Source organism: Chiloscyllium plagiosum, unplaced genomic scaffold (assembly GCF_037043375.1).
Source record: "Chiloscyllium plagiosum isolate Xiang-an unplaced genomic scaffold, Cpla_swu_hap1 HiC_scaffold_18, whole genome shotgun sequence".
Taxonomy (NCBI): Eukaryota; Metazoa; Chordata; class Chondrichthyes; order Orectolobiformes; family Hemiscylliidae; genus Chiloscyllium; species Chiloscyllium plagiosum.
In genome coordinates, this window is record NW_028270156.1 from 86,861,971 (window position 1) to 86,885,540 (window position 23,570).

At 44.0% G+C, this 23,570-nt stretch overlaps 1 long non-coding RNA gene across 10 annotated transcripts in view; it reads right to left on the bottom strand.

The window, feature by feature from the left end:
* The window catches only part of LOC148147031 (uncharacterized), a 390,235-nt gene that overhangs the window by 346,791 nt on the left and 19,874 nt on the right, over window positions 1–23,570 (bottom strand). For 3 of the 10 annotated variants that reach the window (XR_015760220.1, XR_015760216.1, XR_015760223.1), the window contains 4 exons: window positions 20,970–21,171; window positions 18,974–19,061; window positions 17,840–17,942; window positions 16,142–17,282 (listed from right to left, as the gene is read on the bottom strand). The exons of 2 other annotated variants lie outside the window; for them this stretch is intronic. This is a non-coding gene — a long non-coding RNA (uncharacterized LOC148147031). Of the gene's footprint in view, window positions 1–16,141; window positions 17,283–17,839; window positions 17,943–18,973; window positions 19,062–20,969; window positions 21,172–23,570 lie in introns of those variants that run through there. 5 more of the 10 variants (XR_015760217.1, XR_015760215.1, XR_015760218.1 and 2 more) reach the window with 3 other exon arrangements.

Genomic DNA, 23,570 nt, shown 5'->3' on the forward strand with positions numbered 1-23,570 from the left:
GCATTAAAGCTCAACTTGGACAGACCGGAGGGAGCAACAAAGGGAACTGACAGAAACTAAACAAGAACAGTTCACCTGATGAATGACAGAAGTTGGTGAGTTATCATCCGGCCTGATAGAGAAATGGTAATAATGGGCCTTATTGGGAGAATACAGATGAATTAGTTGAGGTACAGTCTCACCGATGATGGTGTCAGGTCAAATTCTCTCAGGCCAAGATGCCCCGACATGTACAGCAGAACCTGTCTCTGCAATGAGAGGGTGGGGGTGCGAGCCGGTCCCCCCCAGTGCACAGCCGATCAGTGTCTCCAGGCATTTACAGATAATACAGGGACACACTGGGGAGGGGACAGGCTGAATGGGCTAAAATAACCTTGGTGACTCAGGGAACCAAGGTTAATATAGAGAATCATACAGAGAGGAAGCCTGAGGTGTGTACGGACTACGGGGGATTACCAAACCCCAATCTGTGATGATGATATCAGTTTGTTGTTTTTAAACTGGGACCCCATTTAACTGTAATTATAAACATGGGACACCCAGCGGGAGATCATTCTAACCACCTTCTGAATTGGACCATGAGAGCTGAGGCAAACTCAGAAACACAGGGGAATAGCTGCAGTACAGGGAAGGTAACCAGACTGGCCATGTTACAAGTGAAGCAGGAAAGGACACATAGCCAAGAACGTAGGCAGAGGGAGATAGATGTTCACATTGTGTGTGTGCATGTGTTCACCGAGGCACATGAATATTCTTTGATGCTGTGTTTGCGAACCAGCAGAACAAATATTAATAAAAGGAGCATCTATATATCAGTTATCGATATGGATTTGCCCCTCACCCCTCAATTACTAAAATGAGAGCAGTCGGAGAAGGAATCGAGGAAGCTGGATGAAATAAACTTGTCCCGACGCAGATCACGGATGTGGCAAAATATATTCAGATATGGGGGTGGGAAACTGAGGAAGGGACCACTCTGGGAGTTGCAAGTTTAGAACAGTTAGGACCAACTATTGATGTAGAGACACAAACTGTAATATGGGAACAACCTGGCCATGCCTGGGACAGGAAGCAAATGAGAGGTGACATCTCCAGAATAGTTACCTTGCAGTGAGACTGGAACAGTCAAGAAATCTGGGGAGTTATAGCTAGGACCCAAACAGCAGTGCGGGTAACTTAAACAGAAATGTGGGTTATTACCTGTAGATTCTGTAAAGATGGAGGGCCCTCTCACTCCCCACACAAACAGAATCCCATCAAAGCTAGGGCCAGGAGGCAGTAATTGTGACAGTAACAGATTGACAGAAGCAGGGAATAGTCAGACCGACAGTATCCCAGAGTAACTCACAGAAGCTGGACGGCTCATCCCACCTCATCATTGAGTATACCTCTCTCAGTAAATCCGCCACTAAAAAGTATCCTACATTAACGAACCACACCACTGTGTTTAATGGATTGCAATCGCAACAGGATATAGTCACAGCCCTTGATATTGTGAATGGGTTCTGGTCCATACCTGTGGACCTGGAATCCCAGAATAAGCTGGCGTTTACTGGATGAGGAAAACAGTATACCTGGATCCAGTTACCTCAGGGATCCCACAATATTCCGCTATATCCCACCGATATATGGCTGATGGAGTTAGTCACATTGATATTACCAACACCTCATTACCTCAGTTGGTGAGAAAGAACATATCCAGATATTAAACAGAATATAGGGTCAGGTCAGGCAGGCCGGGCTTAAAATTAACGCACAGAGAGTGGGAAGGTAGGGAGAGATGTACCTGGGACATCACATCAGGGAGATCAAATCAGCAAGGGAGAGGGGACAATCCCAGCGGAACGACAGACCATGATTTCAAAACTATTCACCCACACAACGTGAAGGGGGTAAGGCAAACTTTAGGATTGTTTAATTATTGGAGGACTTTTGTGGAGAATTATCCAGAATTGGCAGAACCATCACAAATCCTGACAGAAGCACGGACATTAGCCAGGGATCAGGGAGTCAGCACATACACAGACAGTCAGCATATCTTTGGTATTGTTCATGACTATATGTTGGCCTGGGCTCCGTGAGGGTACATCACCCTGTCTGGGGGCCACATAGAGCATGAAGTACAGGTCAGAGAGTTAGTGGGAGCAGCTAACTATCCCAGTGAAGCAGCAATAATGAAGATTAGAGCTCACAGGAAAGTAGAAACCCCACACCAATGGGGCAGTAAGTATGTGAGTAAGGCGAATGAAATACTGACTGAAACAGGGCAGACATTTGGGGAAGTGGCAGTGGCAGTAGCTGCAGAAGTGAGTAAGGGAAGTTTAAAGACCTTCGCAGATACAGCCCCACAATTGAAAATAACTTCATCAATAGGTTTATAATTCTAGATTTGTATTGAAATCAAATTCCACACCTGCTGTGATGGGATTCGAATCAGGGTCCCCAGAATATTACCTGGGTCTCTGGGTTAACAATTCGGCAACGATACCATGGGGCTGTTACCGAGCAACAAAGGGACAGTTTTAAGGGTGGAAACCAAAACCTTGATCAAACAGGTAGAAATTAAGGAGAGCTGATAGAATGGAGGAGAATTGAAGGAAATGAGGGAAGAGAATGACCAAGTTTAGGTTAAAGGCAGCTGAAACTAAAGCCACCAACAGGGAGGAGAATAAAAGAAGAAACACTTACACAGCTGGAATTGGATAAATGCAGATACCTCAGGGAGGTGTGGAACTACTGCAGGGAGGACAGGGTGAAGGCCCGGGTAGGTTTAAAAGCAGTGTATCAAATTTTGAAATAATCTTCCTGAACATAATATAGATCAGGTTAAAACTGAAATAGATTTCTTACACAACTTGCTGCAAGGACACAGATGATAGAATCTGAAGTGATCATGAGTATATGGAGGTAGAATGTGGGAGACAAGCTGGGACTGTATTGGAGTAGTTACGGTGAGAGGGGACAAATGCTGGATGCAGGGTTTCAGCAGCTGATGGACTGACGCTCAGGTGAGCCATCGGAAACTGAGCAGGAGACCACCATCTAATAGGACAGAGAAACTGATCCATCAGCCTGAAACTGACTGACCACGTGGCTGTCAGTGACTCCAACACAAGTGAATGGAAACATTGCTCAGAGCCTGTTTCTGTAACATTCAACACAACCAGGAAAAGGAAAGTGAATAATTAGCTGAAAACAAAGCCATGGCTCTGTTAGAGTCTAAACCATTCAATGTTCTGTTAATGAACATTACTGACTCTCAGAATATTCTAACCTGCTGAATAACAGTAAAAGGGGAAAGTAAACAACATTCTTGGCAATGACATAATGAACCAACTGCTTGTATAAAAACAGTTCTGAACAAAGGAGCTGAATCATCCACAAACTGACAAACACAGATACCATCAGATTTATAGATAGAGATTGGAATTCTTTAGAAAAACACTTCCCTGCTGACGGTGTGTGGTAGAAACCATTCTCAGTGAGAACTGCCACTTATTTCCTTTGAAAAGAATCTCTGTTTCCCCTCAGAAAAGCAGGTGTATCGCGCACTTACAGACTGACTTACAGACAAAGGAAACCTGATCAGGGACTCGCAGGTTAATTAAGCTATTAGTGACAGTCCATTGCACACAACAAGAGCTTAGACCACAACAGACTCTAGTGAAACCAACAATGCAATGAAAAAGGTGAATTAGTCTTATAATCATGCAGCCTCTCTCAATCAAATAATCCCAGTCAACTTCCAAACATTTTAAAACTATTAATACCAATGTATGCATATTTACTTACTTTCCTAATTTCCTCCAAAAAACATATCTGATTATTCTCTTCAAAATATATTTTAAATGGTCAATTCATAATCACAATTCATTTCCAATTTTTCTTAGTGCAAAACAACTTGCAAACTAAAATAGTTTTCATGATAATAATGACACTGGAAACTTTGTTATGCAGTTTATCCATATTTCCAAACATTGTTTTGGTTCATTATTGCCGTGAAGCTAAAATTAAAGTCTATTTATTTTTTCTGATATCCTTCCATTACTTTATTCCCTAATAACAATGCCCATGGTGTAATGGGTGACAAGCATTAAATAAAATTGAATTTTCATTGCAAGAACTGGTACAAATAATCACATATTATTCACTTCATTCATTGTCGTTGATTATCAGTTATTTTCACTGTATGATCACGTTAAATTCACTTAAATAATCACAGTAGAATTTTCACCTCTATAGATATGTAAAGTGATTGTCAAATTACTAATATTTCAAGTCAAACCAAATTCACATTTTGTTCTGTTTTATTCCAGGAATGACAGGATGTTTTACATTATTATGGGAAACAGGAACAAGTGAAGGTGGTGGCTCTCAGACCTGAGGCCTTAAAGCCAAAGGGCCAGGTGGTAGTTACAGTGGGGGGAGGTACCGAGTCTCCCAATCTCCTCAGAAGGCAGTGAGGATGGTGACACTGACTGGAACAGGTTAGATGACAAAGCGCCCATGTATGGACAGAGGGACGGCAATGGGTGGGATGACCCACCGCCCTGTAAGGCCCAGAAGGCCGTGTCTATGGCACTGCTGGGCATCAAAGCTCAAACTTGGACAGACAGGAGGGGGCAAGAAAGGGAACTGACAGAAACTAAACCTGAACCATTTACCCGGCCAAACAACAGATGTTAGTGAACCCAGCCTGATAGAGAAATGGTAATAATGGGCCTTATTAGGAGAATACAGATGAATTAGTTGAGGTACAGTCTCACCAATGATGGTGTCAGGCCAAAATCTTTTAGGCCAAGATGCCCCGACGTGTACAGCAGAACCTGTCTCTGCAATGAAAGGGTGAGGGTGTGAGCCGGTCCCCCCCAGTGCACAGCCGATCAGTGCCTCCAGGCATTTACAAATATTACAGGGATACACTGGGGAGGGGACAGGCTGAATGGGCTAAAATAACCTTGGTGACTCAGGGAACCAAGGGTAATATCGAAGATCATACAGAGAGGAAGGCTGAGGTGTGTATGGACCACGGGGGATTACCAAACCCCAACCTGTGATGATGAAATAGGTTTGATGTATTTTAAAGATGACATGGGACCCTATTTAACTGTAATTATAAACATGGGACTCCCAATGGGGGATAATTCTAACCACCTTCTGAATTGGGCCATGAGAGCTGAGGCAAATTCAGAAACACAGGGGAATAGCTGCAGTACAGGGAGAGGAATTAGACCCACAATTTTACAATGGAAGCAGGAAAGGGCTCATAGCCAAGGAACGTAGGCAGAGAGAGGGAGATAGATGTTCACATTGTGTGTGTGCATGTGTTCACGTAGGCACATGAATACTCATTAATGCTGTGTTTGGGTACCAGCAGAACATAATATTACAGGAGCATCTATATCAGTTACCGATACGGATTTGTCCCTCACCCCTCAATTACTAAAATGAGAGCAGTTGGAGAGGGAATCAAGGAAGCTGGATGAAATAAACCTGTCCCAATGCAGATCATGGATATGGCAAAATATATTCAGATATGGGAGTGTGAAACTGAGGGAAGGACCATTCTCGGAGTTGCAATTTTCGAACAGTTCGGAACAACTATTGATGTAGAGACACAAACTCTAATATGGGAACAACCTGGCCAGGCCCGGGACAGGAAGCAAAGGAGAGGCGACATCTCCAGAGTAGTTACCTTGCAGGGAGACTGGAATGTAAGAGAATCTGGGGAGTTATAGCTAGGACCCAAACAGCAGTGCGGGTAACTCAAACAGGAATGTGGGTTATTATCTGTAGATCCTGTAAAGATCGAGGGCCCTCTCACTCCCCACACAAACAGGATCCCATTAAAGCTGGGGCTGAGGAGGCAATAATTGTGACAGGAACAGCTTGAGAGAAGCAGGGAAGAGTCAGACCAACAGTATCCCAGACTAACTCACAGAAGCCGAAAGGCTCATCCCATCTCACTATTGAGTATACCTCCCTCAGTAAATCCGCCACTAAAGAGTATCCTCCAGTAGCGAACCACTCCACTTTATTTAATGGATTAAAATTGCAACAGGATACAGTCTCAGCCCTTGATATTGTGAATGGGTTCCTGTGGATGTGGAATGGCAGCATAAGCTAGTATTTACTGTCTGAGGAAAGTAGTAGACCAGGATCCAGTTACCTCTGGGATCCCATTATATTCCAGTATATCCCACCGATACATGGCTGATGGAGTTCGTCGATTTAATCTTACCAACACCTCATTACCTCAGTTGGTGAGAAAGAACATATCCGGATGTTACACAGAGTATTGGGTCAGGTCAGGCAGGCCGGAATTAAAATTAACCCACAGAGCGTGGGAAGGTAGGGAGAGATGTACCTGGGTCATAAAAACAGGTAGATCAAATCAGGAAGGGAGGGGACAATCCCAGTGGAACGACAGACCATGATTTCGAAACTATCCACCTGCACACCGTGAAGGGGGTAAGGCAAACTTTAGGATTGTTTAATTATTGGAGGACTTTTGTGGAGAATTACCCAGAAATGGCAGAATCATCACGAGCCCTGACAGAAGTACGGACATTAGCCAGGTGTCAGGGAGTCAGCATATACACAGACAGTCAGCATGCCATTGGTATAGTTCATGACCTAGTGATGGCCTGGGCTCGGTGAGGGTACATCACCCTGTCTGGGGGCACATAGAGCATGAAGCATAGGTGAGAGAGTTTGTGGAAACAGCTAACTTTCCTAGTGAAGCAGCAATAATGAAGATTATAGCTCACAGGAAAGTAGAAACCTCACACCAATGGGGTAGTGAGTATGTGGGTTAGGACGGTGAATAGACAAGGCAGGGGTAGGCCCTTCTGCCCTTCGAGACAGCACCTCCATTCATTATGATGATGGCTGATCATCCTCAATCTGTATCCTGCTCCTGCCTTATCCCTATAACTCTTGATTCCACTATCCTTAACAGCTCTATTCAACTCTTTCTTGAAAGTATCCAGAGACATGGCCTCCACAGCTTTCTGGGCAGAGCATTCCATACACTCACAACTCTCTGGGTGAAGAAGTTTCTCCTCAACTCTATTCTAAGTGGCCTACCCCTTATTTTTAAACTGTATCCTCTGGTTCAGGGCTCACCCATCAGCGGAAACATGCTTCCTGCCTCCAGAGTGTCCAATCCTTTAATAATCTTATATTTGAAATACTGACTAAAACTGTGCAGACATTTGAGGAGATGGCAATGGCCGTAGCTACAGAAGTGAGAGAGGAAGGTTTAAAGATATTCCCAGAAACAGTCCCTCAACAGGAGAAACAGGAATGGGAAAAGGGTGGGGCAGTAATAGGACACGACAGAGTCTGGATGATCCAGCAGTCCCACTACACTGTATAAGACAAACATTATTAAAAATATATCATGGGCTGAGGTAGTCAACTCAGCCACATTAGGGAGTTTTAAACAATCCTTAGATAAGCTCATGGATGATTTTGGGATAGTGTAGGGGGACGAGTTGAGAAAATTCCAGGTCGACGCAACATTGAGGGCTGAAGGGCCTGTTCTGCACTGTATTGTTCTATGTTCTATAATCTGAATCTTTTTCCAAGGTAGAAATGACAAATTCTAGAGACCATAGATTTCAGGGGACAGGGGGAGATTTAAAGAAAATAAAAACCGAGAGAACAACAGATGCTGGAAATCAGAAACAAAAACAGAAGCTTCTGGAAATGCTCAACAAGTCTGGAAGCATCTGTGAAGAGAAATCAGAGTTCACATTTCTGAGGAAGGACCCGAAACATTAACGGATTTTTATTTTCACAGATGCTGCAAGACCTGCTGAGCATTTCCAACAACACGTGAATGTTTAAAGGGAGTTATGTCAGGCAGGTTTCTTATGCAAAAGGTGGTAGATGAGTAGAATGTATTCTCCTGGGAGGTGGTAAAAGCAGAAACAATCACAATGCTTAAGAGGCATTTGGGCAGGCGCATATGCTGGCAGGGGTTGCAGGTATATGGATCATGTCCAGGCAGGTGGAATTAGTTTGGAATGGCATCATGGTCCACACAGACATTTTGGGCCAATTATTCCGGTGCTGCACTGTTCTGTTTTCCAGGATGTAGAATGTGTGGAGTGAGAGATAATATTTTGAGTGGAATATGTCTCTTCTTTAGAATACACAGTAAGTTGATGCATTTTGAGAGAAGCAACGTTGAAACAGAATATATATTTGAATGTCACAGACATAGAGAGCAGGACAGCAGGAATGGGGGACAATGTGTACCAATCATTAAAAGAGAGATGTGTTTTGAGTGTTTTGAGTAAAACATGTGGGCTTCATTAATGGGGGAATGATAACAAACTCACGGAAAAGATGCTGACCCTTGACAAAGCTCTAGTTAGGTCACAGTCAATCATTGCATTCAATTCTGGTCAACAGATTCCTGTTCAGAATGAGGAAGTTAAAATACCATAGAGGGACCAGTTCCATACCTTTTGCTTCTCTTTCAGGACACCGTGGGGTCTCAAGGGTTAAACAGTCCCTCGCCAAAGGCCTTATTTCATCAACTGAAGGTCTGTACTCTTAGACTAGAGACAAAACACCTCAAAAGTGGGGAGGCTGACAGTATCCCAAAATAGAACCTCTTGCAGCCACACATGTGGATTGCCCAGTAACCCCAGACAGAGGAATTTGCCCTTTCCAGACAAGACTGAGTGCCCTGGGCAAAACCCTGTTAAACTGCCTCCCGCTCTGATTGTCTTACCTCCCCTAATATGGATTAGCAGAGGTAAGTGAATCCCCCATTTACTGAAGGAAGAACCCTTCTGCCTTAATCTCTTCCCATCAACACATAAACATGAACATTACGATAATCAGTTAATGTAATCCATCACACGTTATCACAGGACATCAAGCTTTGTAAGGTCATAATTACCTACTTTAAACTATGTAATGACAATCGCCCATGTGACTGATATGCCTTTGTCTAATTCCTATTAAATATACTGTCTCTGTGGGTAAGGCAGAGATTCTTGAAGAAGAGTCTCTACAAGTAGACACATGGCTACTTTAGAGACACTTTGAAACTCCCGCCGGCTGTCCAATAATAAAGCTACTGCTGTTGTGCAGAAAACTTGCATCGTCTGGATTTGTGGAACAAAATAGGCATCAACAATGAAGGATATGAGTGATCTTCAGAATGTGGAGTACAGACTTACTGGAGTGGTTCACTGATGAAGAAAATGCAGTCACTGGATTGATCTGAAGAAATTGCGATTTTCTTTGAAGTGAAGAAGTTGGAAATATTTTTGATAGAGCTGTATAAGATTATAACAGACCTAGATATAGCAGACAAAAATATCTGCATTTGATTGTTGATGGCACAAGAGTTAAGGTCAGATGTAAGGTTTTGAGACAGTGGGAGATGAGCAAGTGTTTTTGCTGACTGTATTGGCTGGAAATATGCAGAACATGTTGCCTATTATGGTGGTGCAAGTTGAGAAGATCAATGATTGAGAAAAACAATTAGATCAGTTCTGAGGGAAATAAACTTGCAGAGTTTGGGGTACGTAGAGGGAATGAGAATATTGGATTCTGCTACAGAGATCCAGCTTGGATTTTATGGGCCTCGTTCTGTGCTATAGTGCATTTTATTTGGCCTTGCTTAACTTGCTGTGGTCACCGATTGTCATTTAGGTAAATCTGCTCAGTGTTCCTACTCAGACCAATACAGGCTGTCTCTCCACAGCAGGAGATAATGTTTACTGCTTTATACTGGGTTCTTGGGGGGATGGTGGAGGGGGGGGGGGGGGGGGGGGGCGGCTAACAGTGTGTGTAACAGTCTGCTACCATTTATCTGAAATGGCAAAACACCAGTGCAGCCAGACTAGGGACCGACTCTGGAAATGAAGGGAATGCCAGAAGAGAATTCTTTACCCATCACAACTGGAAACTGGGGAGAAGCTGTTCACCTGCTGTATGTGTGTATGTGTGGAGGGGGTGGGTGGGAAGGGACTCAGTCAGGCATCCAGCCTGCTGAGATACCAGTCAATTTACTGATAGCCACAGTTAAAGGATTTATTTTCTCTTTTTCATGCCCAAGTAATGAACAATGGTTTTGGCAACTCATAAAGTTGTGCACACAGAGATCTTAGCTTTGGAAATGTTCACAACATTGTAGAACATGCACAGATTCACACTGGGTACAGACTTTTATTTTCCTTTATTCATTCACAGGATGAGGGTGACGCTGGCCCGGCAGCATTTACTGCCCATCCCTAATTTCCCAGAGGGCAGGTAAGAGTCAACCACATTGCTGTGGGTCTGAGGTCACAATGTAGGCCAGACCAGGTAAGGATGGCAGCTTCCTACCTGAAAGGGCATTAGTGAACCAGATGGGTTTTCCTGACAATCGATTAATGGTCATCATTAGACTCTAAATTCACAAGTTTTTTTTTAATGAATTCAAATTCCCCCATCTGCTGCAGCAGTCTTTGAACCCAGGTCTCCAGAACACTATCTGGAGTTTTAGATTAACTGTCTTCCGACAATACCACTCGGCCAATACTTCCCCACATCGCTGTCCATCTGCACAGAGTGAACTGCGATTTTCTGGTTCATCAGAACTGGGTAATCACACATACGTTTGCTCAATGATTGCAGGAGTTGGATGTTGACGGGCTATTGACATCCACCTCCGAACCATGTATTCTGGGGTTTGTTTCTGGTGATGATTGGAAGCACCATCAGTCTTGTTATCTTTTGGGGATAACAACAGTTTCAGTTGGCTTTCTGTTAAATGCATGGCAATCAATTCTATCTCACAACTCTCAGGCAGATTAGTTTTTGTAGAAGGACTCTCCATCTCCCCAACCTCCTCCATCCTCACCTCCAACAGTACAATAATCTCATAGAGTCTCTTTATGATTATGAATGAGACAATCTGATCAGCTGCTTCTTTCCCTACTCCTATGTCAAGTTGGATCTTAAACTCCCCTTACTGCAGCTGTGATCCTGCATCATTGTACACTGTTGCTCGTATTTCATGTCTTGGCCTATCAGTGTTCATGATACTGCATGTAGTATATGGGGCCAACAGTGTAAGAGTTTAGCTCTTTCTTTCCAACAACAGCAGTAGAATTGTACTCCAACAAAACTTATAGAATCACAGCCAAGAATATCCCCCAACTTACCTCTTACCATCAACCCAGAGAATAAATCCTCATTCAACTGAGAGAATTCAGGAGGGCATGTCAGTAACAGAAGCATGAATACCTAAAAATGAGGTGTCAACCTGATGAAGTTCCCAAAGAGGACTACTTGTGTGCCAAACAGCATGAGCAGCAAGTGATAGACAGAGTGAAGCAATCCGGGAAACAACAGAACAGACCTAAGATCTGCAGTCCAACAAAATCCAGTTGTGAATGAAATCAGAGCACAGCTGGAATTCTGAGGACAGTTCTCTTCAAGATATTAACCAACAAGAATGTCAGACTGGATTAATTATCATAAAACTCAAGTCCTTTTTGATATTCATATATTTACAATCAGTGTTCAATTCACCAGATGTAGCTGAAGGTAAAGATAATCTTCAAGTGACTGTAACAGTGGAGACATCTGAATACTTGATCAGCAAATTAAAGCCTGTTGTGTTGAGATAGTAATAATTTTAAAGATATTCTTAAAAAGTAAGGTGACTTGAGTATAATGGAAGAAGTTGATTGGTGGGTAGCTGATAATGTTGTTTTAATCTGAAGTTAATTTAGGATTAGTTAACAAATAAACACATGGTAGGGAATCCCAGCCCCATGGAGTGCACATCCAGTTCCATGTGGGAAATCCAAGACACTTCTTGTGTGAGCGACAACCACAAGAACACGGAGGTGACGTGGGAAATGTCAGGAACACTCGTTTGACCACAGCTAAAGTACTGCACACACTTCTGATCCCCTTATTCCAGGGTTGATGTGATCACACCAGAGAGGGTACAGAGGAGATTGATCAGAATATTTCTACAATTGGAAAATTTCTGCTCTGAGGAAAGGTTGGATAGGCTGGGGATGATTTCCGAGGAGGATGAGCTGAGATTTAATTGAAGTGATAAAATGCTGAGGAATCCAGATCGAGTGGATAGGAAGGAGCTATTCATTAACTGAGAGGTCAGAAACTGGAGGATTTAGATTGAAGCTAATTCCCAGAAAGAAGGAGCATCACATTAGAATAAAAGGACATGGATGTAACTGAGATGCTGGAACATGCGAGGTTGTGGACTAAAGTCTTCAGAATGGGATCATTGTGATTTATTTAACATTTCCCCAGAATATTAAACTCAAGTCCAATTTGAGAATTTATGAACATCATCCGACCTGAATTCCAAGTGTCAGAATAAATTTATCAGAAAGTACAGCACAGATCGAGGCCACTTGGCCTATCCTGCTTGTATTGGCTGTAATGGAATGACCCAGGCTTTACAGCATTCTGTACTCACCAATGAGAGCAACAATTTCAGATTGCATACTCTGCCATCTATGTTGTTATAACCTGTTTATTCAATGTATTTCTTTGTCAGCTGCTCACCTTGTTTCCTGGTTTCTTTCCCAGCCCTAACTCCATTCCCCATGGCCTTGAGGGGCTACCATTTCTGCTGTTTAATCTCTCCTGCCTTCTCCCGTGTGACAGATTGCCTTTTTGTCCTTGTCTCACTCCCACCTTGCTCACAACTTGTTACATTTCTGATGGTTCCCAGACCTCTGACTTCACTGCGTCCCCCGGGTCAGTGGCACGAGTTTTGAATTCTCTTCCTCATGATATAATCGGAAATCTTTCTGGCTGCAGTTTCCCCCAGATTTTATTTTGAAACAAAAGAGGATTTGCGTCAGAGTAAAGTACTTGTGAGCCTTCATCCACAATCCTGAGCACTTAGACATAATATGTGACCCTCCCACAGATGTGCAGGTTTGATGGATTGGCTGTGCTAACATGGCCTGTAGTGTGTAGGTTCGGCGGGTTGGGTTAGCCATGCTAAACGTGGGGTTACGGAGGTAGGGTGGGACAGCAGGTCATTGTAGACTCGATGGACCGAATAGTCTCTTTGTGAGCCTAAGGGACTCTGTAATTCTAACTAGTTGTGATTGTTGTCACATTTGCGTAAGTCCAGGTTCATTCAACTCAGGTACACATACTGCCTTTTGTGTTCTGTGGGTGCTCACTCAATCCTTTCCTTCTGATTTACATCAATTACACACTGTATGTGAGGGTGGGAATGAATGTGTAAATTTAAATACTCCAACCGAAACCCCTCACAAGTCAGGAACTGTTTCTGCTACTAGCATCACTCACAACAGGAAAATAAAGGTTCAGTCACAAATCTGACAGAAACACAGTAGTTATAATCACCAGGAAAGGCTTAACAGCTTAAACTCTTTTCTTAAGAGGAGGCTGAGAGACAACCTGGTACAAGTAGGAAGCTTTGTGTCTGTGTTTTCAGAGGTTTGAGGTTGAAATCATTGGGTTGAAGCATGTTTCATTGCTCCAGGTCATCGAAGGTGCTATCTAAATGTGCATCTTTCTTTCTGCCTATCTGTCTGAGTCAACAATCAGATGGATATGTCATTGTCTGAGTGTTTTCCCAAATCCCTGATTGAATTTGCCTCCCCCCACAATCTCAGGTGCCAGCTGCCTCTAGTCCACCCACATCGGCATGTTGAAGAGCATGACAGGAGAATGGATTGAAACCGAGAGTTCAATGCCAGAATGAAATAGGAAGAAGGAAATAGACGGGATTTTTGGATCCAAGGGGATACAGACTCCAGGATTAGTCCTTGTGGGCATTCCCGCAGTAATACGAGACAGCATTCCATGATGAGAGTTAAATCCGGGTGGCAGTAGAGGGAACCACTGAGCATAAGCAGGTTTAGTTCAAACACAGGAGGTTTGTTCAGTCAGTAACAGTGTGTTAGACATGGAGGTGAAGTGAGCATTGAGAGGAAATGTTACCACAAGCTGCAGATGGATAACTTTCATTGGAACAGGAGGAAGCCATTCAGCCCTTCAACCTTGCTTTACCATTCAAGAGATCATTGCAACTTAGGCCACAAATCAGCTATGTTCAAAACTCTCCAAACTCATCAATAAACTCTTCTGCAACAGACAAGATCAATATACAAAAACGAAACATCTGCAAATGCTGGGAAATCAGGAACAAAAACAGAAATTGCTGGAAAAAAAATCAGCAGATCTGGCAGCATCTATGGAGAGTGAACCTTTGGGTCCAGTGACCGGTCAGGTGATCACCTGCAGCTGACCATTCTGCCTTTTCTGTAACACTCTCTGGAACAGGTTCTGGTGCGAGGGGAATGAGATTGTCAATAACAATTGAGAGAAACAGGAGGACGTGCTCAATCAGAATAAAACCCATTTTGGTCTTTCACTTTTAATTCAACTGTAAAAATTATTCATTATCATTTCAGAAATAAGATAATAGGCCAGAAATCAACTCTTCATGTCATTGGGTCTGGGAGACTGTGTTAATTCTGACCTGGTCCAGCCTACATGTGAATCCAGACGCTGAATAACGTGGTTGACTCTGAACGATCTCTTGGGCAGTTAGAATGGATGACAAATGCTGCCCCAGCAAGTGATGCCATGATCCCATGAACAAACAAAACAAATCCAATCGCTGTGGTTAGTTGTGAACTCACGGGTGTTATTGGAAATGGACGAATGGGAAGGTTTATGGGGTAAAGGGAGAAGAATACATTCAGTGAGGTGATCCTTTGGAGAACTGATAAGCCAATCAGCCTCCTTTCGTACAGTAACAATTCAGTAAATATTTCATTCTGAGCCATCTCAGGAAATATCAGGGCAGGGTTTATAAAGAGGTCAGATTGAATGAGTGTCTCGGTGAACACAAGTGAGACACAGGTACAGAGAGGTTTTGGGATGGATTAAATTATATTTTATACATTTGCATAGTCATCAACATTACAGCAGTTAAAACTGGGAGTTATTTATGCAGCTAAAGGGGATGCTGGGTAAAGATACCGGAGTTAGTGCTTATTTTATTCCAGGCACACCAGCCTAGGAGCACATCCTTCCTGTATCTATCCTCTCGAGCTCTTGAAGATTTTTCTTCCTTTGAAGTGTTTCATGTTTAGATACTCCAGAGAAGACAGCTTCAAGCTCCTCAATCTCTCCTGCCAGGGCATGTTACTGGCTGCTTCATGGACTAGAACTGGCAATTGAGACTGAAAGGTTCCTGTATAAAATATCTTCAATGGTATTACCAGACGAGAGTGGTTTTAGGGAAATGACCTTGACTTACGGGCATTGAGTGTCAGAGCATTTCCTGTTGTGGGGCATCCTGTTTAGATACAATCTATTGATAACTATTGATAACTGACTTGCACTGGCTCCGTCAAAGTGGTCAGAGCATTATGGCTGTCATCGAAGCTGGTAACAAACTTCCCATCGTAAATGATAGGGTAGGTACAAGAGATTTGAGGGCACTGTTGGAGTATTGATGTTGCTGTTAATCACATTAACTCGGCTGGAGTTGACTGAATTCATATTGTCTCTTTCTGAATCTCAGGATGTCTCTCTGGGCAGTAAGTCTCCACAAACAGCAATCTGACAATGAGCAGGGATCATCTGTTTTGATTTAAATTGTGACTGTAGCACTGCTGCTTCACAGGACCAGGTACAAGGTTGGAGTCCAGCCTTGGTCAACGGCCTGTGTGGAGTTTGCACATTCCCCTATGATTGTGTGGGCCCCCTCCAGGTGCTCTGGTTTCCTCCCACAGTTCAAAAATGTGTGGGTTAGGTGGATCAGTTGTGCGAAATTGTCCACAGTGTCCAGGATTGTGCAGACTCGGTGGATCAGCCATGGGAAATGCAGTGTTACAAGGATGGACTGCTACAGGTGGGATGCTCTTTGGATGGTTGTTGGGGTTTGATGGGCCAATGCTCTCCTGCCACACTGTTGGGATTCTATTCTATGATTGAGGATAAAGCAGGGTGTTCTTAGAGAAGGAGCATGTGGTATGTTTCAATGCTCTCGATGCCTTTAGATAGAGGTTGGCATCACAGGGGATACCATGCTTTATCTCCACTGCTGCCCCCTCACCCCTTTCTCTACTTTAATTTAGTCCCTTCTCATTCTGTCATTTGAAATGGTTTGCTTTGCCCGTAATGGGCTTTGTTTGTAAATATTCAATTGGTTACACGGGTGGTTTACTGCAGGTGATTATATATTAACAAAACCCAAAATGGCGTAATGATGAACGTCGGAAGGTTGCTCAGCTGTGTGTGATAACACTTCTGGGTAGGAGAAATGGGGGGGAAAAGAACACTTCACAGCTCACAGAAGGAGAACTGAAAAGCAGTGAAATCAAACCAAAGGTTCAGACAGGGAGGGAATATTTCCCTGGAGTTTGAGTAACTGGAAAGAGATGGTGTCCGGGAATAGACAGGATTTTGTTTTACAAGGCATTTGAAATTTTTAAAAACTGTTATATTCAGATAGTTTCATTTCTTTTCTTTTAGTTTTATTTATTGTGGAATAAATAGCTACAATATTTTAAAACCAACTTCACAAACCTTGTATTAAAGACAAATGTTAAATAAAATCCATCAAACCATCCCTCACTGAAAACTCACGTGGAGGTGCAATCGCCTGGAGAATCCCTGCCCACTTCTTCCTACCCGGGCTCCATGGCTATATACATACCTGGGAGATAGCAGCAGGAGGCCATTCGGCCTTTCAATCCTGCTCCACCATTCAAGGGAAAACAGCTAACCATGCAGCTCAATCTCCTGTTCCTGCAGTATTCCAATCCCCTTTCATGACTTTACCTTGCAGAACTATATCTAAGTCCTCCTTTGGCTTCACCACCTTTTGTTCCAGTGGTGTTGCTGTGTTACCGTGTGGGTGTAGGCTCGGGTAATGTGATGGTTCTGCCTCCTGGAGGATGCACTCAGCGTCCCTCATCATCCTGCAGTAACATCAACGGGGTTTCAGCAGCTAGAGATAGAAACCATTTCCAGGATATGGGCATCACTGGCTCAGCCAGCATTTATTCCCCATCTCTAGTTACCCTTCAGAAGGTGGGAGTGAGCTGCTGTCTCGTACCATTCACAGTCCATTTGGCGCAGATAGACCGACAATGCTGGGAGGGAGAGTATTGCAGGATTTTGGCCGAGTGATTCTCTATCTTTGGTTCTTCAAATGTTGTTTAACTTAATCACAATCTGCATATGATTTTGAGATTTCAGTCTGCAAATCTTCACCATCTAGCACCCTGTATAAAGGTATATGTACAGATTAGAAATTCAGAACAGACAATTCTAGTTTCTCTGGAATATCTTTTTCCCCCTTTCTTCCCCCAAAGCTGTAACCCTCCAGCCCACTTACTCTCTCCCACCATTCTGACTCTACTACCCGCTAAGGTACACCCTCCCCATTCTCATGGAGTTGTTGATAAACAGATCCATGCCACCACTTCCCGCCCCTGGTTAGACGCTGCACCCTTTCTGGGTTCACTTCCTTTCCCTTCAGTTGCTGCAAGTCAATAATGTAACAGCAGAATGAAACGAAAAGAAACAGACAGGGAGGTGGCAGATCCTGGACAGTAGAGGAACCTTCAGTCTGGGAGAATGGGTCAGATCCTTCTTTGTTTCTCATTGGTTGATTCCAGTGTTATCACAAGTTGGGAATGTAACTTGGTCCCATGTAGGTGTGGTGACACTTTGACCCTCCAACAGATCAATACTACAAGCAAATACGTTCCTCCTCCAGCCAATCACAGTGTGAAATCCTTTCCACTAGTTACCCCAAAGCACATGCTCCAAAACTTACCCACATTCTGTACGTGTGCAGTGCCGGGTTTCCCCACAAACGTGTGGTCCCTGCCTCGGAATTTGGGAGTTGCAGTCCTCAGGCAGCCACTGGAGCCCTGTCTCTGGAACGTGAATGAAAAGTGTGGGGTGGAAGATGTTGTGTATTGGATCCCCATTCAGACACACGGGACTTGTGGGCTGTCACTGGGATTTACTGAGACATCCGCTTAGACAAACTGATTTCTGACGTAAGGAAAATAGATTCAGCCAATTGGGGGTTAGGGAGGTTAATAAGGGGCAGCAGAGGTGGCTCAGTGGCTAGCACTGCTGCCTCACAGCATCAGAGACCTTAGGCGACTGTGGGGAGCTTATACATTCTCCCCATGTTTGCATGGTTTCGTGCAGTTCTCCAGTTTCCTCACACAGTCCAAAGATGTGCAGGTTAGGTGGATTGCCCATGCTAAATTGATGACAGTGTCCATGCATATGCCGGTCAGACAATTAGCCATGGGAAATGCAATGTTACAGGGAATGAGTGGGTCTGAACGGGATGCACATCATAGGGTTGGTGTGGACTCGATGGATGAATACCCTGTTTCTGCACTATGGGGACTCTATTCTATTCTCATGAGGAAGAATGTACTTATCTCGATGTGTTGTGAATCTGTGGAATTCCCTACTCAAAATGTGGTGGATGCCAGGACAATGAGCCAATGTAATGAAGAGATACAGATGTTGAATTTGCAATGGGCTGAAGGATGAGAAAGAGCTGGCAGGAAAATCCAGCTGAGACTGATGTGAGCTCAGTGATCACCGTATTAAATGGTGGGGCTGGTTCTCCTGTGCCCAGTGCGTCTATTCTTACGGTAATAACTGGAAAGCTGAATCCAAAACTCACCACTTTCACCAAAGGAGATTTTCGGAAAATGACAGTCAGGTGGATTAGCGTTCCAAACTTAGATAGTGAGGAAGTGTGTAGGAGATAATGATTTTGCAATTTTAAACTGAGGGGAGACAGTGATTTATGGTTTTAGATTGCGTCGTACATTCGCAGCGTCCAGTGTACGCTGTTGTGAATATCTATCCTGTACTTTATTACAAAGCCAAGGTCACTGACAATGAAAACCAAAACACCCAGGTAACATCGTCTCACCTCGTAATCTGATAAAAGACTTCTGATAAGTCTGGTTGAACTTAGAACACAGATGGAAAGCTGGAAGATTAGATCCACTCGCAAGATCCTGTGATTTTTAAACAAAAGGAGACTACAATAGGATGAGGCAGAAGTTGGCTAATGTAGACTGGAAACAAAGACTTTACGGTGGGAAAGTTGACAGACTGCGAGAATATCAAAGCAATTTTTCAAACTGCTCAGCAAAAGTATATATCAGTGAAAAGGAAGGACTGTAGGAAAAGGAATAATCTGCCATGGGTGGCTCAGGAAATAAGAGAGTCTATCAAACTGAAATAGAATGCATACAAATTGCCAAAGACCAAGGAGATTAAAAAAACTTTAAAGATCAACAGAAAGCGAGATGGGATTGGGGGAGAAAAGTGATGAGTAGCTATCCCCAGGGCCAGAATAGAGGGGAACCTATTGTGTGGGGAACATATGGCGTCTAATTGTTGAAGCACTGAACTGCTACCATAGAGATAATCCTGATCAAGTTAAAAATCACAGCACACTCCAAAAGCTTGTACTTCCAAATAATCCTGTTCCACTATAACCTGGTGATGTGTGGTTTTTAAACTTTGTCCACCCACCACCGGCTCCTCCACATCAGAATCCTGATAGATACCCCACTGAAACTGAAGTGCCTGTCAGATACTTGAGGGAGCCACGGGGGCGTGTGGGAGGGGTTTGTGGTTTAACCACAAAGTGCTGAACTGAACTAGACTTTCTAACTGACCGTTGCCATGGAGATAATACTGAGAGACAGCCTCTATTCAAAGTCCCAAACCACAAAGGTACAAGAATGGGAGCGGCACATCGGACAGGTGGGGAGTTACCTGATGCTGCCTGGAGGTGTTCTGCATGTACACTATCCAGGTAACTGCCATGTCTCATCAATAAAGACTCAAACAAGACCTCTCAGAGTTCTGTACCTAGTTATTCCTATCCAGCAGGGTTCGGGAATATGAGTACACAGCAGTCAGTCTTCACAGTGGAGGATACGAAGAACATGCTAGTAATTGATAAGGAGACTGAGGAAGGTGAGGACCTAGATAACCATTATCATGAAAGAGTTAGAGCTGGGCAAGGTATTGGAGCGAAAGGTAGACAAGTCTCATTGCCCTGATGGAATACATCCCAGGATACCAACAGAGTTAGTGGGAGAAATAGCAAATGCACTCAGAGTTATAAAATCCTACAGCAGAGACAGGACCTTTGGCCCAAACTGGCCCATACCGACCAGAATGTCCATCCATGCTAACCCCATTTCCCTGCACTTGGCCCATCTGCTTCTGACCCTTTCCTATCCATATATTTGTCCAAATGTCTTTTACCTGTTGTGAGTGTTCCTGCCTGAACCACTTCCACTGGCAGCTCATTTCATATACATACCACCCTCTGTGTAAAGCAGTTGCCCCCCCCCCCCCCAGCTTCCCTTTTATTCTTTCTCCTCTAACCTTAAACTGATCCAATCAAGCCGTCCAATCCGTGAGTTCCTGGGAAAAAAGACTGAGTGCATTCACCTTATCCAGGCCTCTCATGGTGTTATACACTTCGAGAAAAGAACCCCCTCTGTTTCCACTGCTCGAAACATAAAATCCTCACTTGTCCAACCTCTCCCTATAACTCAGACCCCTGAGCCCTGGCAACATCCTTGTAAATTGTTCTGCACTTTTTACAGTTTACTAACTGAAACCTACATTACATTCATCATATTTCCAGTATTTCCCCACAGCGCTGGAACCGACGTGACAATGGCAATGGATTACAATCCATGATCGAGAATGAACTCCTTTACAACAATCCCGTTTTCATAGTGTTTCCCATGGTGCAGGTATCCTTGTGTCTTTCTGGTTGCATGGTTAATTAAAGACTTATCCTTCTACAAAGCAAATATGTTACTTAATTGTTCCTGGGAAATATGCCATGATTTTCCAGACTTTCAAAAGCAAATGAAATCTCTCTCCACACTCACCATGCTGACATGGACGAGGCTGTGTCTCAGTACTTTTGCAGTCACACTGAGATTTGGAATATTCGCCCACGGACAGAATGCACACCTTTCCTTCCAGATGAAAAGGCCAATGATATTCAGAGCGGCACGGCTCAAGTAACCACCAGATCTGAACATGAAGGTCAATTTGAATTTCTCATCCGCAAATCCACCCTCTCAGTACCTTACAACAGAGCACACAAGTTACCACTGTTAATACAGGATGGAAATTCATAAGACAATTGTAGTATTAAACTGTAGCTTCCTTGTTCCTCCAAAGCTTTAAGCCTCAGTCTCTCAATTTCTCTCTTCTGTGAACTGAAATCCAAACCAATCCCCCCACTTCTTTCCTCCACACCCTGTTCTCACACACTCTCTCTTCGAATTCAGTTTCCGAGCTCCTGATGAGAACCATCCTGCATACACTGCTTCCTGCACACTCTGGCCAAGACCCATCTTACTAAAATGAGCCAAATTAGAATTCTAATTGCAGGCCCATCCTTGTCCCTTTCCATAACAACTCTGAATCTTCACAAAAGAGTTCTGATAATTTTCTGCAAAACGCTGCACCACTGATAGTCTGATCACATGTCAGGGTAGCAAGAAAGGGGCCATTCCCCTGGGTCCTGCTCCCAGAGGGATGAAGCTGCTAATGATAGATTAATTCCTCACACCCACAGCCTCCTTCCCAGGCACTGACCTAGACTGCACATACTCCCACAGTTGCCAGCACTGCGACCGTGCACTGGTCTCCCTCCTACAGCACGTGCTCCCGATCATACAGGAGTCCGGGTGATTGACAGCAGCTGCTGCCCAATATATCAGAATCCCTACAGTATGGAAACAGGCCCTTCGGCCAAACAAGTCCATACTGACCCTGCAAACAGTAACTTACACAGACCCATGCCCCCTAACTAATGTAACTAATACTATGGGCAATTTAGAATGGCCAATTCACCTGCCCTGCACATCTTTGGATTGTGGGAGGAAACCCGCTCAGACACGGGGAGCACGCGCAAACTCCACACAGACAGTCGCTCGTGGCTGGAATCGAACCCGGGTACCTGATGCTGTGAGGCAGCAGTGCTAACCACTGAGCCGTCTCTTTCGAGTGGAGGGGGCGTGGCTGGAGGACTGGGTCAATGGGATTGTGAACAGTGAATGAATGTGGAGGACACTGGGGGATGGACAAGTCAGTGAGCGACAGGATCAGTGCAGCAGCAAGAGGGGATCCTAGACAAACTGAGCAATGGGAGAGTCTGACAGGAGAGAAACTACAGGAAGGTTCTGTTTAGAGGCTCAGGCAGCGACAGCTGGGAGGCAGCATGGCCTGGTGGCTTGGGCAGGTTTACTAATCAGCCTCTTCAAAGATGCTTTTACACAACTCTGAGCCTGATCCTCCTAGTCCAGAGGTAAGGACACTTACACTATTTCCTGGTGGGCAAGGGATACAGGGACTGCCTTTCAAAAGGAACTCACCTGTGTTGGTGACATTAACAGGACTCACTACAGACTCACTGACAAAATGCTGGTGTACTTGAACTTCATCCAGAATATTAACACCTATAACTGGGCAACGCAGACCCCAATGTACAGAGTTAAATCCTGGATACTAATAACAGCTTTGTGCATGGGAAATCATATCTCATGAATTTGACTCAGTTTTTTTAAGAAGTAACAAAAAGGATTGCTGAGGTCAGAGCATGGACATTATCTACATGGATTCAGGAACGTGTTTGACAAGGTTCCTCATGGGAGACTGGTCAGCAAGGTTAGATCGCATGGAGTACAGAACTGGCCCGAAAGTAAAAGGCAGAGGGTGCTTTTCAGGCTGAAGGCTTGTGACCAGTGGAGTGTCACAAGGATCGGTGCTGGATCCACTACTTTTCGCCATTTATATCCATGATTTGGATGTGAACATAAGAGGTATTGTTAGTAAGTTTGCAGATGACACCAAAATGGGAGGTGTAGCAGACAGTGAAAAAGATTACCTCAGAGAACAAGGGGATCTGGATCAGATGGGTGAATGGGCTGAGGAGTTCAGTTCAGAAAAATGCAAGCTGCTGCATTTTGGAAAAGCAAACTTTAGCAGGACTTACACAGTTTATAGAAAGTTCCAGGGGAGTGCTGCTAAACAAAGAGTCCTTAGAGTGCAGGTTCATAGTTCTTTGACAGTAGAGTAGCAAGTAGATAGGATAGTGAAGGCGGCAGTTGGTCTGCTTGCCTTTATTGGTCAGAGCATTGAGTGTAACGCTTCGGAGGTCATATTGCGGCTGTACAGGACATTGATTCGGCAACTTTTGTAATATTCCATGCAATTCTGGTCTCCTTCCTATCAGATGGATGTTCTCAAACTGAAAGGGGTCAGAAAAGAAGTACAGGATGTTGCCAGGGTTGGATAGGCTGTTTTCCCTGGAGCGTTAGAGGCTTAACGGTGACCTGAAAGAGATTTTTAAAATCAGGCCGGGCATGGATAGGGTAAATAGACAAGATATTTTCCCTGCGGAGGGGGGAGTACAGAACTAGGGGGCTGAGAGGGGAGGGGAGGCAGAGAGGGGGTGGGCGGAGGGTAGGAGAGGGTGG